Source organism: Triturus cristatus, chromosome 8, assembly GCF_964204655.1.
Source record: "Triturus cristatus chromosome 8, aTriCri1.1, whole genome shotgun sequence".
Classification (NCBI taxonomy): Eukaryota; Metazoa; Chordata; class Amphibia; order Caudata; family Salamandridae; genus Triturus; species Triturus cristatus.
This window is the reverse complement of record NC_140591.1, coordinates 1,552,489,237-1,552,504,302: the sequence shown is the minus strand read 5'-3', so window position 1 is coordinate 1,552,504,302 and position 15,066 is coordinate 1,552,489,237. Positions and strand designations below refer to the sequence as shown.

The following is a 15,066-nucleotide window of genomic DNA, read 5'->3' as shown; positions in this document are numbered from 1 at the left end:
GTCTCCGAGCTATGCATCATTCGAGTCAGAGGGGGCAGCTTTGGAGACATGCTGCACACCCTACCTGACTGACTGCAACAGTCATTATTCCTGTGGCATGCTGCTCCCACCATGACGAGGATGAGTTACTCCTCATTGCGCACAAACACCATCACAGAGGTACTGGGCCCCCGCAGCACAGCAGGGCCAATGACTTTCAGCCACCCAGAGAATCACTTTCCTAGGTCTGCAGACATACACCGTCACAGTGCCTTGAGACCCTCACGGGTGAGTAGTGCGCTTTACAAACCCCTGATTGATTGATGTCGGCTGGTTACCTATCGTTCACTGAGACATTGTTCACAGATTGTCACAGTGGGCAACCAACAGGGGAAAAATAGCTTTAAACCTTTTTTTACTGCTTTGCCCAATAGTAAATAGGATTCCTCTTCCACTTCATTAGCTTACCTCTCCTTTGTTGGGAATAAAGTAAAATAAAAGAAAATGTAAAGTGCTGAGAAAGTGAGCCAGGGAAGGCAAGATCAGTTGAGAATGTTTGGTTCTTATTATAGTTGTTTATAGTTTACAGCCACCTTTCTGAAGGTGGTGACAAATATGAAACTTATGAGAGGCCTTTGCACTGGTGGTGTTTCTTCTACTCAGGGTGTAGTTCTTTAAGGAGATAAAGAACTTGTATTGCTATTTCGATTTTAAATACAGAACTACAAGTACCTGAATGCAAATAAACTACAGAACTGGGGATCTTAGATGTTCTCTTTTAAGTGCTTGAAATAGTCTCTTTCAAAATGTCACATGAGCCACGCTAATGTCACACATAGGCACACTGTAAACATAGAAATATAACACACGTATACACTGAAAACTTAGCAGCCATGCCTTCCCCTTGTTTGATAAGTGTCTTCAGGAACAGACTGGTGTGTATTACTATCCAGAACCAAACTATCACCTCCTGGCTGATGCCATCCCATCAACTCCCCAGTGAGAAGTTATGTGCTGACCTCTTTACCTAAATTAGAAAAAAAAAGTGCTAAAAATGATTAACCTAGGAACTACAGGTTCAGTCAGATTGGATTTCTGGTAATTGAAATACAACATATTTGCCAGTCAGTTTCTTATCAATCCCAGAAAATACGTCCACCTTGTGTTCAACATTGCTCTGCTGAGCTTTATTGAAATAGACTTTAATTATCCCGCTGAGATTGTTCTTCCCACTTTTATTTGCAAGACGAGGTCATCAACAAAGGCATTGTGCACTACAGTTATTCTCTTATGCCTCTTCTGGACATTGAAAGCCAAGTTTTCCGCTCAATTTCTTCTCCAGCTCATGTACTAATCAAGCTTGAGTGGACCTGAAATAAAGATGATAGTTTTCGTAAACCTACCAATGTCTATTTCTTCACCAATAGTGAACATCAGCTCTCTTAATTAAGTATTCTGATTAATTTCATCCGTGGGCATTATGTTGTGGTACATTGTTTGGGGTGCAAGAATTGTGGGGAATCCTATGTCCACACAATCTCCATCTTTACGAAAAATTACAAAAAGGAAAAAAATTACATAGAAAAGTTTGCCCAACTTACATTTATAAGATAGCATATGGAGTTATAGCACCTCAAGCAGAGATATGTGTTTGTTGAGCAAATCCAAAGATAAATGAGGTTCAAGTAGTGCAAGCAGTTAAAACACTTGCTACTGAAATATGCGTGTAATTCATGGGTACATACAAACAACTTCCCAGGGGGCACAAAGTGTGGTCTGTGGTGTGCCCAAGAGCCGCATTGATACCAGCAGGGAGGGAGAGGGTCTTTGTAGGCATGGGGGTAAGGTGAGCATAGGGGAATCGAAGCATGTACATGGTGTGCTCAGTAAGTTATGGAGTTACTTTGGGGGTTTCCTTCCATGCTGCCCTCTAAAATAAACCCCTAGTCTCTAGTAGAGCCATAGATTTGCATGCTGTATCAGAGATGCTATCCCTCTACAGTATCTTGGGGTAAGCCTACCCTGCCTTCTAAAGCTACCTTGGGAGAGTCAAGTGTATAAAGGAAGCAACTTGATTATTGATTTGGCATGACATAGAATTGCACAATGGGGAACCAGAAAACTTGGGCTCAATCACGGCTTCCCCACTTGACCAAATTGTGTGATCCTAGGCAATTGTTTTTATTTCACTTTGCCTCGTTTTTCTTCATCATCACATATAAAAGCACCTTGAAATACAAGAGTTCTGGATGGATGATGAACAAAACCTTTCCTTGTGTTTGATTTAATAAACTATAATGTTGTCCATGTATAGTAACAACCCAAGTCACCCAGAGGAGTCCACACGACAATTAACTTGCCCCCTAGTTCACAATTGGCATTGTTGTCAGGGTGGGGGAAATGAACGTTTCTACGCTCATTTTTGAAAACTATAACTTTAAAAAATGCTTCTTAATGCACTGATATAATCTGATGTACTACGGTGAAACGCTTCAGCATGTTAATGAAATACACTTTTATGAATTTTGCATTGGTGTTTCTCATACTTGTACACGGTTGACGCTAGATATCTTAAAAGTAAACGTGTTGCTAAAGCTAGTGGTGCAGGACACAGTCACTTTTTTTCTTTTAGTTCATTTAGGTGTAAATAAACCCTTAACCATGTATTTAACTCCGTTCTGAATGTTAGTACATCAGGCCAGTGCTGTCGTTCAGCAGGCAAGTGTAGGTCAGGAGGGCCATATGTGAAGGTCAGGGGGGGCACAAGTGGACCTGGGCAGTACTTTGAGTATCATTGGTGTAATCTATGATCAGAAGCTTGATTGATAATAAAATAGCTTAAACAAAAGCTCTCACATTGTGTAGGTCAATTATGTTTAAATAGCTTAGCCGGTCCAGGTTTTTTTCTGAGCATTTTAGAATGTGTAGTCTTGTTAATTCCATTGGTATGTATACCTTCCGGTCTGAGAGCCTGATAGTGCAGCGCCAGAGAGCAGACTGCACAGCTTATGATAGGAAGGAGGAGGGAAGCACAGCAGGTGATAGGTGTGGATAGCAGGAGACCAGGATTTGTTTTCTCTTGGGAGAGGATGTTATGTATGGCTCTTCCAATATGCCTCTGCCCCTGTGTAGATTCTGCAAGAGGGGTCAGATGATTTTTTTTGGGGGGGGGGGGGGCATAAATAGCATAAAAATATAGATGAGTATAAAACGAATAACAAGGATGCTTTTTTCCTCTGTGTTCAAATTCAGAGATGCCCACTACACATGTGTGTGCGTTCAGAAAATCTGGAATTGTTACAAAAAAATGTTAAGATGGCTGTCGGTCAATAAAGTGTGGGGAGCACTGAAAGCATGAAGAGGCTGTGAAGGCCACCTGTCGCATAGGGGGAAATGTATTTAAAATAGACGTGTGAGGGGAAGAGGGAGAAGTCTTTAATAAAGAGAGGCGGCTATGGGAAGGAAGAGACAGGAAACGAGAAAACAAGGGCCGGGTAAATAGTTCATCATACACTGCATCATGGTGTGACGTCAGCATTGGAAGAATAAATGCTATCCAATCTAAAATGGGTGAGACAAAGACAAGAATAGAGTGGGCAGCCTGCAAATCAGGAACATAGAAGGGAGCTAATCGCAAAAGTCATTCTATCACGCATTTAGGGCTAACCCAAAGCCCACGCTATGTATTCATTATTCACAACAGGTCTTCAGTTTTCAATTACACAAAGCTAAAGCTGTTTATAGGCAAAAGATAACAGAACTTAGTGTCCACCTTAACTTACGGTGGGCTGGAGCAAGCTTTGTACACGAGAAGAGATTATATTTACCTTAAAAGATATGAGCCCCCTCCACCTGATGACAACCACGTTCAGGTGACAATTTTGTTTTCTAGTACGGCAGAATAATGTGTCAGTGCATCTGCGGAAGAGATCTTTTTGTACTAAGTGGTGTATCAGTTCTACTACTTTAAACTTCTGCTCCCAGCCAGGGCAAAGGCAAACTCGGACAAAAATAATCAGTGATTTCCTTAATATTAAAACAAAATCTGCCTGCAGGAAGCTCAGATCTACTCAGTCTTCCATACCTTACTAAACACTTATACAGAGAATCTCAACAAGTTGAAAACTACCTCAATTTGCAAACATTGGCCTCTGATTTAGCTACCTAATTCACTAAAGGGAACCACAGTTACTTTTGGCCACTCTCTATTTTCTGTACCAGTTCAACCCTCACTGCTGCTCACATACCGAAGGAGCAAGTGCATGTGACCCCGTGCAGACACACCCCACACAAACACACAATTTAGATGATTCTGCAGGCAGCCCCGTGCCTGGTACACAAGCAAGGGAATGACCAGGATTTAAGCGCCAGCAATAGCAACAAATTTTACACCTGGAGTGTCAACATCAATCCCGCAGGGTATAGTTCTTCAATCTAATAGAAGCTGCCAGCCAGACGTGTGCGCATGCGCACCACGTATTGGTGGGAAGGAGGAGTGTGGGCATGTTGTTGGTTCCGTCCAGAGAGCGTTCAAACCAGGTAAGTCCTTTTTCTCTTTCGACTTCACATGTCACTGCGCGGGCGGTGCCATGACGTTACTTCGATGCTTCGCTTTCAAAAGCAGAGTTGTTAGGAAAAACTGAGTTTAATTGACAGGCGCGCCCTCCAATCGGCTTACCGAACGAAGGTGATTGACTAGCGCAGCTGCCACAGACTCGTGACGCTATTACGCTGCGCGCGCTGTGTTGGGGGGTGACGCACTTGTATCCCTCGATTTCCGCGCTGGTTTCCCTGGATCGCTCCCCTGAACCGGAGAGGCGTTAGCACGCGGACCCTGGACATACGGTGAGTGCTGGCGGCGTGGGGCCCGGTGTCTCCCAGGAGAGATGGTCAGTGTGCAGGTGGGAGCGGCCCAGAGGAGTGACAGGCGGCTTTGGGCAGCTCTAGCCGCCCTTTACCAGTCTTCCCGGAGGCTGTCAGTCTCCTGCCGGGTCTAGACCTCTTCCTCTGTCGGTGTGTGCTGAGACTCGGTGCCCTCCCTGACCCACAGAGGCCACCGGGTGCTCTGGGCATCTCCCACACGGGTGTTGGCTGGCACCTCGTGAGAAGCCCCCACTGCTAGTATACCCTCAGCCCCTGTCCTGATGAGGACTGGTGTCTGCTAAATGGCAGTGAAGTGTTGGGAAGCTGCTCACTAGCATATTACTCCAGTGTAGCGTCACATATTAGTGACAACTACGCTGTGTATCCTGTGTCTCAACGAGCCCTTGTTTACAGGGACACCCAGGGCTTGAAAATGAATATTAGCCTTAAATTGCTCTTTTTTTTTTTGTGCATTTCGGTGGAAACCTACGTTGGTGTTGTAGTTCTTAGATGAGACTATTTAAAACTGAGAGAGGCTAAGGGGACGGTGTTGTTATGCATACATCTCAACACATTGAGCCGCTAAGGATAATGAAGTCGAGTGTTTGTCGATCCAGTTGAAGGTGGTAGTGAGGAGTAGATCATTGGGAGGTTGACAAGTCTTTGCTAGCTTAGTTGAGCGACCCAGCTGAATTTTGTGGTAACCATTTGGTATGTTGAGATGGTGGACATGCGTACAAGGGCAATGCTGAATGTGAAACGTATACATGTGTGTAACGTGGCTCTCAAGTAGTGCATAAGTGATGTCCAAATAATGTTAAACTCGTTTTAAGTCCATAAGTTGTCATGTAGATCTGCTGATTGTACCGATGAGGAATATAGAGCATGTGACTATACCAATGATTAATATAGTGAAATACTTTTGGTGCAATTCGAGCCAGGCCCGCTACTTTCATAGTAAGCTTGACAGTTGTATAGCAGTATTTATATAGTGTTTAGTACCTGTATGTGTGTCGCTGAAGCACTTGCCTACACGAGCAGCATGCAACACAGTGTAGAGTGTGTTGTTGGAGAGATGTTGTTTTTGTTTTGATCGTATGTGGGAAGTGTTTCCTGGCTGTGCGTGATGACCACGGAGGTGCTGTTCTGGGACTCTGTGCATAGTAGTATGTTGGATAATTAAGAGCTAAATACAAATGCATAGTTTTGGTTTTCAGTATGCTGATAGCTTTGAACAGCTTGCATTTCCCTTACGGGTTTTCATGATATAGATAAAACCGGAGATTTTGTATCTAGTTGTGGTCCTGAGCTGGCATGGTTGGAGGATGAGAGAAATGAGTGGGAAGATCTATCTGTTTGGATGGACATTTTATCATCCAATATGAGTATCTATGTGAGAAGCGGTCAGCTTGTATCAATATTTGTGACCTGCAGGGAATAGACTATGTAATGCCCTACAAAGTGTCTACTAATGTGTGACAGATATCTTCAGTTCCATTCCTCTTCATTTGGTGATATTTTTTGGGGCTGTACAGTGCTGGTGATGTACTGCCTTCATAGCAGATATGTAACTACGAGGTATTAGTTACAATTTGTTGTTGACAACTGCATGTTATGGGGATATATATATATATATATATATATATATATACACGCACCACAGGTCAGCCCTTTATTGCTTACCTGTATATTGAAAGCTGGTTGACTTGTTTGCCATTAGCGGGTTGTAAGTTTGAGTACTGCATTTACGAGGTGCAACAATTTTCTGAGCTCTGTTGCCAGGATGCTAGTAGCTCGGTTATCTAGAAAACAGCTCAGTATTTATGCTTTCTTCAGAAGTGTGTATGCTCCTAGGTGCTTGGAATGCGGACTAGTAGTCAAGTTCAGAGTTTTGTGGCTTCTACTAAGAAAACGGTGCCTCCTACTGTCTCCTTTGGTAGGTGGTATAATAACTGGTGCAAACCAGGGCACAGTGTGCTGTTTAGTTTGTATTGCTTGCATTTAACTTGTAAGTATGGCGGTCATGTTTCTTGGGGAGCTGGGGACAAAGCAGAGTGCCTTGAACATTGCGCCTTCTGGGTATATGTAGCCAGTGAAGCGATTGCAGGACTGGAGTCATGCTTTCTTTTGGGTGAAAGTGGCGAAGAAACCTTGCAGCAGCATTTTGGATGAGTTGTATTTTGAGTATAATGAATGTGGGTATGCCAAGATATAGGCTGTTGGCATAGTCGGGCTTTGAGATTACAAGCTTGAGGATGGCTTGTAGTTTATGTTGGTATACAAGGTAAGGGTGGATGACCATTTCCGTTCCACTCGCGGAAATTTCAAAATTTTCACGTTCCACGCGGAACGTGAAAATGTCGAAACTTCCGCGATCTGCGGCGGAACGGAAATATGCAGGGCAGGATTCATTCTGGCACGATGCTCCTGTCATTAAACCTCAACAGGAAGCACTTACAGATAAATAAATCAGGTGCCCGAGTTGAAGGTCAAATTCAGCAATGCATTAATCAGCACAAAAGATTCGTGAGCACGGTGGAGGCTAGGCAGGTGTGATTTCTCCCCATATCTACAGTCAACAATTTGCTGTAATCCTTGATGGAGATCTGGGCATCCATGAGTTTCTCGAGCGCAATCCCCTTGTAGTTCCTGACACCAGGAGGTTCTGTCTCCTCATCTGCTGCTCTGGTTGGTCTCTGATCCTTTATAAACAAGAGGCATGTGAACTGCATAGAAGCCCCGCCCGTTAGGCCCCAGCCCACACACCAGCGGTGTGCAACGTCTTCCCGCCCTTTCCCTGCTATGATGGACAGCTCACTCGAGGGACCCTGGTGCCCATCGGCACGGTGGCAAAAGCTACACACATGGTCGCTGGAGACAACTCTTCTGGCCCTTTACGCAGCTGTAGTGTAGGAAAAGCAGTATATGTTTACCCAACGAGGTAGCACTTACTGATTAGCCAGTAGAAAGTACTCCAGTTGAGTAGAGGTATTGCACAAAATGGTGGCATCTTCTTGGATAAATACGCATGGCAGGATTCCTTCTGGCACGATGCTCCTGTCACAAAAATTAAACCTCAACAGAAAGCACTTACAGATATAAATAAAGCAGGTTCCCGAGTTGAAGGTCAAATTCAGTAACGCATTAATCAGCCCAAAATCTCCACGAGCACGCAAAATGTCATGTTCGATTTTTTTGCCGTTTCGCGAAATTTTGCGAAAGGCAATTTCGCAAATTCCGCCCACCCTTAATACAAGGTATGGGAAGATCTGATGTAGTGTGTTATTTGTGGAGAAGGCAGTCTGTGTGACGTTGTTATCGTACAGTATCAAGGTCCGGTCTGAATCCATGGTTACTCCTAGGTTTCTTACATTTCTAGATGTTGTTGGAGGGTTTTCTAGTTCCTTAGGCGATATATCAGTAGGCTGGTTGTTTTGCCATTGTTCACATGTCATAACCTCTTTGCGGTATAGAGCTTTGGATAGTTATTAACCACCCATTTGTTTATGGCACAAAGGCAGTCATCCAAATTTGAATTGTAGAAGTCTTTGGAGTTTTCCATTTTTAAAAGCCTGTGGTGGTAGTCAGTGTCAACTGCAACTGATTAATAAGGCAGCTACTCCGTTTTTTTCCACTGTTAGTTTAAGATCACCACAGATGGATAGGATGGCTGACTCTGTTCCTTTGCCTGGTCTGAAAACTGACTGTTGGTCTGTCAGTAGGTCCTAATCAGCAGTAAAGTGAAGATGAGTAAACACTGTTCTCTAAAATGTTTCCTAAGACTGGTCCATTTGATATTGGCCTGTAGTTTGCTGTGTCAGGTGGGTCTAGGTTTCACCTTTTTGAGGCGAAGTCTGTAAGAGGTTTTGCGTGTAGGTGGGAATTCACCTAATTCCAGGGACTTTTTGAAAAGGCATATGGCTAACTCCTGTACAAGCTGAGCGAAGAATATCGTTAAAGATTCTTGGCGGTGCTAGGTCTGATGGGGAACTCACGGTCTGCCTACAATGACAATAACACTTTTTTTGTGACAGGGTATTAAAGGTATGCATTGATGGATGGTTATTGGTGTCTCTTTGTGGTGGTTACATCATGTGTTGCCTGCTTTCTTCCTATGGCCATATTCAATCTGTGTAGTTTTTGAGTTCAGTTTATTGGTTTTTGTCGCAGAAGTCTCGTGATCGTGGTGTTTCAGTTTTTAGGTACTCTAGATTACAGAATTCATTACAGACTAGTGTATTGGCAGGTGCTACATTATCTGCTCATAACCAGAGTTGCAACATTATATAAACCACTATTTTGTCAACATTAATGGTCTTCAGATTACGGCCCTTTAGCATTGGCTACGGGCGTCATATGGTGGTAACTGTCGGCCAAAATACCTGGACAGACATGTCAAGTGATTGCCCAGGATTTTGGATGCTCACAGGTACGATATGGTCGGCATGAGAGGCATATTCATTTTGAAGTTGCATGATTTAACCCTTTCGCCGCGGCGGGAATTCCTCCGCGGCGCTGGGGGGTGCGGGGGGGCAGCGCGGTGGCGCTGTGCTCATGACGGAGCCGCTCCGTCATGAGCCACGGTTGAGCTGTGCTCATGACGGAACGGTTCCGTCATGACTCCGCCCATTTGCGTTGTCCCCCCGCACAGGCGGGGAAACAGCGCCGCGTAGGCGGAGCGGCCGCCAACGGCCGTGACATGACGGAACCGTTCCGTCATGAGCACACTGCAACCGTGGCTCATGACGGAGCGGCTCCGTCATGAGCGGGGAAGGGGTTAAGAATACGATTCAGATGTTTCATCTTATTTATACAGGTTGAGCAAGACCGGCTCGGCGGTTTTTAATGTTCAGGTCATTTGAGGTTCATATAAACGCGAGTGTACTTCTAGGTTAAAAAGATGAATAGTACTTAGGGTACGGTGACGGAAGATATTTGATTATTGACACCGGTTGATCCACGACTATGGAAGGGTGACTTTTTTATAATGACATGGAACTGGTATCACTACGAGGGTGACTTACTAACTCTTTGATCTAACACTAATATTAATATTATTTTATAATCTAATATAATATTGGATTATTCCTCCAGATCTCCCTACTCTAGATATTTAATTGTATAAGTCGCCCTGCTATTTCTAGTTTTCATCATTTTTTATTAAGTTAGGATAGATCGCTATGTTGGTTATTCATGTTTTTGCAGTGATCTCTTGGGCTGGACCCATTTAGAGACATTTTAATATTCACAAGGATTTCCGACTCTGTGTCTGTTCTATTTTAACCTGTATTTTCTTGTATTTCTTTTTTTTTTTTTTTGTTGTTGTGTATCTTTCATGATGTAACAATCGAATAAAGATTTAGGATGATGATGAATATTGTTGTGCAATTTAACCACTGAGTAACCATTGAAGCTGACATCGTGCATATTTATGTTTTTTGACAGGTGTTGCCCCTGACGAAGGGACTTTTTACGTCCCGAAATGCATTGGGCAAAGACTCTCAAGTAGATTTTAATAACAGAATTTGCTTTGTTTGAGTGAGTTAAACCATCTAGTGTCACTGTTAAGCATCTTTTATTTAATTAGACATTTAATGGTATAATGATTAGAAATGCAACTAACTAAGACAACACACTTCAACTGTGGTAGCATGCTCCCCATGTTGCCGGACATGTTGACAGCTGGTGCATCAATAACCTTCACAAAAGAAAAGCTTGACTACATTTTTACCACCGGTCAAGTAACTGCCTCCATTCAGAACATTACTGAACACATAAACTACAAAGAACATTAGTTTTTGACATACAGGGTAGTCGGTGAGAACGTAGCATATGTCACTTCCCCTGTTAAAATGCAGTGCAGTTACTGTAATGCACTTGTCATACATTAAACTGAACATATACTTAGTTCTGACAGAGCATGAACAAGGCAAGCAGGACATACATTTTACCCATATGTGTATCGCTGGGTGCAAAGTTCTATGTAATGTTATGATTTGTTTGTAAAACGCATTTATCACCCGATGGGGTATTGTGTTGCTGATGCAAGAGCAGTCAGGGCTGATCCACGGAGTAACAGTCAAGTGTTCAGCTTCGCACGGAATGCATTAATCTTGGAGACTGCGCATATGTGCAGAGGCAGTCCATTCAGCCCTTTTGGGCCTAATTAGGAGAAGTCTATTCTCCTTGTTCTAATGCTGCCTATGCTGAGCAAAAGTGTCTGGAAGCTTTCTGAAATCGGAGGCTCTATTGAGGTATGCCGGATCAGTTCTGTATAATGCTTTGAATGTGTTTCAGGAGTTTGAACAGAGCTGTGGATGGGGAGTCAGTGAAGCTGTTTGAGGTGCAGGGTCGTGATTTAGCCTGAATACATGTTAAGTGAAGCTATACTAACCTCTTCTATCGCGAGCTACTTGAAGCTCAAGAAAACTAGTAGTCTCATGAGCCTTCAGCGCACGCACCTTGCTAAATCAAACTCCTTCCAGCTTATGGATTTAAGTTGGGGGTGTCCAAGAATGCCTCCTGTGCCTACGTTCCTCGAACTGAGCAAGCATATCTTCCGTTGTAAACAAGGCAAACATCGAGAATTTTGTCTAAATTCCCTAAAGTAATAAGCCAAACAAATGTCCTGTGGGGCTCGTTCACCAATACTACTTCTACTTTTGCCTTAAAAGTGTGATCAGTAACTTGTATCATAACCAATGTTCTTGAAAAAGGGTACAGACAATATCTTGTATGATAATTGTTTTCACATTTTTAGTAGGACAATATACATTTTAATTATGCATCCACATTAGTACACACGACCCTGTGCTCAGATAGTGAACAAGTATGTATAGAACAACATAGAACAAGACACTGAACAGATGCCAGGGTTGCATAGAATTTTATATCAAACAATCCTAAGCAAGTAACCTGTCTGTTCATTTCTGGCATCTCCTGGTAAATCATAACCTGTTTTGAAAGCAACTTAAGGAGGGAATGTCTGTTTCTACCTGTAGTTAGTCCTCAGGTCTCATCAGAACAAAAGTTATCTAAACTAAATAGGCCTTGCAAAAGCTACCCGCTCACTCACAATTGCGAGTAAAAGTTTATCAAGTCGAGCTATTTTTAGCACCTACTAGTCTCATCTGGCGAGTAAATTTTGGCTGGAAAGAAGGGGTGTTCTGTTCATTCAGAACGTGAATAAGCAGTAAAGAATTCTTGTTTTTATCTTGGCACATTTGCTGTCTGTTCAAGGAAAGAAGTCAAACGTCACTTTGTCTTTTAACTAATTTTTGCTTGGAAAAGGTTTATTAGGTCGAGCCTAGAGCCAGCGGGCATGCGCTGCTCTGCGAGTCTTGTGGTTGAGTAGTGAATAGAAGCCCTGCCCACTCTGCCCGTATTTGCCATTGGCTTGTCATTGTCTGTCCTAAATGCTGGTTTCTGATTTGTAAATAGGCTTGTTAGCCCCTCCTCTTCATTTGTCACCTCCCATGGGGACTGCCCCATTACTTCGGTTGTTACACGGTATGTGCTTTTTGGACTGTGAGCACTATTTTCTTTATTCAGTTTCTCTTACAGCAGGTACAACGTGCTTTGGTGCATTCTTTTAACCTCCACCCTCCCTCCTGTTGTCCGTGCCTTCTCCCCACACTCGCCCTCCTGTTGTCCGTGATGCTTACCATTTGTAATGCATTGTCGCATTTACGTGAGTTTGAACTATTGGCATTGTAAAAGACTTAACAAAGGAGGGACGGGGAGCCGAGTTGAGGTCCTGCACACAGGCTCCCGAGGGGACACATGTGTTTTTAAAGGGGGTGTGCAGTTCCTATCTGGATGTGGGGGAAAGACAGGTCTTTCTTCGTGATGCCCTCATACACCCCAAGAGGTGTCATGCTTCATCATCGGGCTGGTGCCCCTCATCAGGCCGGCGCTGCAATGCCTGATGGGCTCCTGGAAGCGGGGCTCTTTGTCGGGGATCTTTTGAAGAAGCCGTTGGGTGCGTGTGGGTGGGAGGGCTGGGTAGTGCACAAGGGAGTGAGATAAATAAAATAGGTCTGGAGCAGTCCTACTAGATCAAAGTTTTATGTATTGGGTAGCTCTAGCCTGATTAAAATGGTGCGTGTGCCCCTGTGTGGAAATAATGTTCCTCAAGGGCTACCCAAGTGTGTTTGACATGTTTCGTGCCCTATCTGCCCCTAACGGGTGAATTGGCACTTCATCCGGACCGAAAAGGAAGGTGTAAAGTGTAAAGGTGCACTACCGTCTGGTATTCTAATACAGTGACATAAAATTACCAGATGCGGTAGGAAAGCCCTAGTAGAATGGGGAGTTCTGTTGACCTGTGGGAGAAGGGGAGAAAAGGAGGGGGGGGGGGAGGGGGGGTAGTGACAACCAAGAGCAAAAAATTAAACTATCGGTAAACAAAGCAGAAGCCAGAATTATGACAATCATGCAAACTAAAAAACAGCATATTATACTGGCATAATTATCACAAACGCATGTCAGTTTGCTACGGTGCAAGTGTAATCAATAGATCACCCAATGCGACTGGTAGGTGAGAACTGGGTAAGGTTATAGGCAAGCAGCATTAAACTGTCTCACCCAATGCGACTAGTAGACAATTAAGTTAAAATCCCTTACAAGCATGCAAATGTTAGTGCTTCAAGGCATTGGTAAGTGTATTACAGAAAATTTAAGGTGGAAAATGCCGATCGGTCATGCTCAGGTGTGGCAATTTGTATGATTTCGGCATAGGTGGATGAAACTCCGTGGCCGCGCGAAGCCAAGAAAGTGACTATCGGAGGTAATAATGTGTCGTATGTCTTACGCAAGAAGGAATTGAGTAGAGGTAGCATTAGAGGTGCTTGATAAGTGTAGATACATGTTTGATGCCAGGTAATCGAATGAATAATTGTAAAATGCGCGGTGTTAGCCATGGTGATCGAAATTTCCGGTATGGAGTTGTTATATAATTCAAGCATGTAAAACAGCACGTAGATGGTGGAAACTGGCGCTGTGTGAAGTCATACAAACTGACAGCCGTCAGTTGAGGAAATAATTCCTCTTCAATCTTGAGGGTCCCTGGGGGCCAACTAGCCCACCAGGTACCTCCAGTATGCGCCAGGGAGCTGCGTTGCAGACAGGTGTTCTGAGGCCACACCCCTTTTTACACCTCTCTGCAATGCAGCTCTGTGGCGTTTACTGGAGGTACCTAGTGGGCTAGTTGGACCCTCAGGATTCAAGGGCACTTAATCTCCCAACTTAAAATGGACACAGGGTGCGTTTACACAGGAGCGAAGGGAGGGGACGGGGCCTGAGGTGACGTGTGCAAACACGCCCTGTGGCGTTTTTTAAGTTGGGGAAATAATTTCCCTTCAATCCTGAGGGGCCCTGGGGGCTAACTAGCCTGCTAGGTGCTTCCAGTAAGCGCCACTGCGCTGGGTTTCAGAGAGGTGGCCCAGGCCGTGAACCTTTTTAGGTCTCGCCTGACACAGCGCTTGTGCTGGTCTGGCCGAGACTTTAAGTGAGGGTTTCAAAAAATGCTACCGCAGGCTACAGCTTGCAGTGCATGTGCACGGGTGCACGCTTGAGCAGAGGCGCCATATGGCGTGATTACTGCTGCGCGCGCAGCACTCGCGCGCATGCACTGCGAGCTGTGGCCGGCGGTAGCATTTTTAGTTAACTTCCTTGTTCTCTCACGCTCTCTGCATGCATGCTTTTCGCACGCGCTTGTTGATCGAGGATATTTGTAAGATGTACCATTGTTGTGGCACTTCTTTACCCGGCATGTGATTGAGATTAAGCTACCCGCGGAGGAGGAGGACATTTTGTATGGTAAAATCGGTGACTAGCTATCACATTCTGTTGGTTTAGAGCTCAATCACGCTGAATCAAAACAAATCTCAGTTTTACACACTGCCACTTAGTCATAGGCCAGTGTGTGTTGCAAAATGTTATACAAATAACAGCATGTGCATCTGCTTGCCCCCGTGAATAATTTTCTCTGAGGTCATCTTTTGTAGAAGTGTATAGGCTTACTACTTTTTCTTGAGGGATGGGTCTCTCTGCTGGTCAGAAATAACAAACCGGTAACTTGTAACATTTCAGTGAACATTTTGTGCTAGCAGTAAAACTTGAACTTTATGTTCATTTTAGACTTTTATTATCCTGTGAGCTAGATGAACAAGTTAGCAGCACGTTGATAACATTTGGTGTTAGAAGATTATAGTTCAGTCGCTT

At 44.0% G+C, this 15,066-nt stretch overlaps 1 protein-coding gene across 7 annotated transcripts in view; it reads left to right on the top strand.

Annotated features, from left to right (window-relative positions):
- Positions 1–4,633: 4,633 nt before the first annotated feature.
- Positions 4,634–15,066, top strand: part of NUP98 (nucleoporin 98 and 96 precursor) — a 791,668-nt gene continuing 781,235 nt past the window's right edge. For 3 of the 7 annotated variants that reach the window (XM_085623459.1, XM_085623458.1, XM_085623454.1), the window contains exon 1: positions 4,686–4,824. The gene's annotated coding sequence lies outside the window, so the exon portion shown is untranslated. Of the gene's footprint in view, positions 4,825–15,066 lie in introns of all 7 variants that reach the window. The other 4 variants (XM_085623457.1, XM_085623456.1, XM_085623460.1 and 1 more) reach the window with 4 other exon arrangements.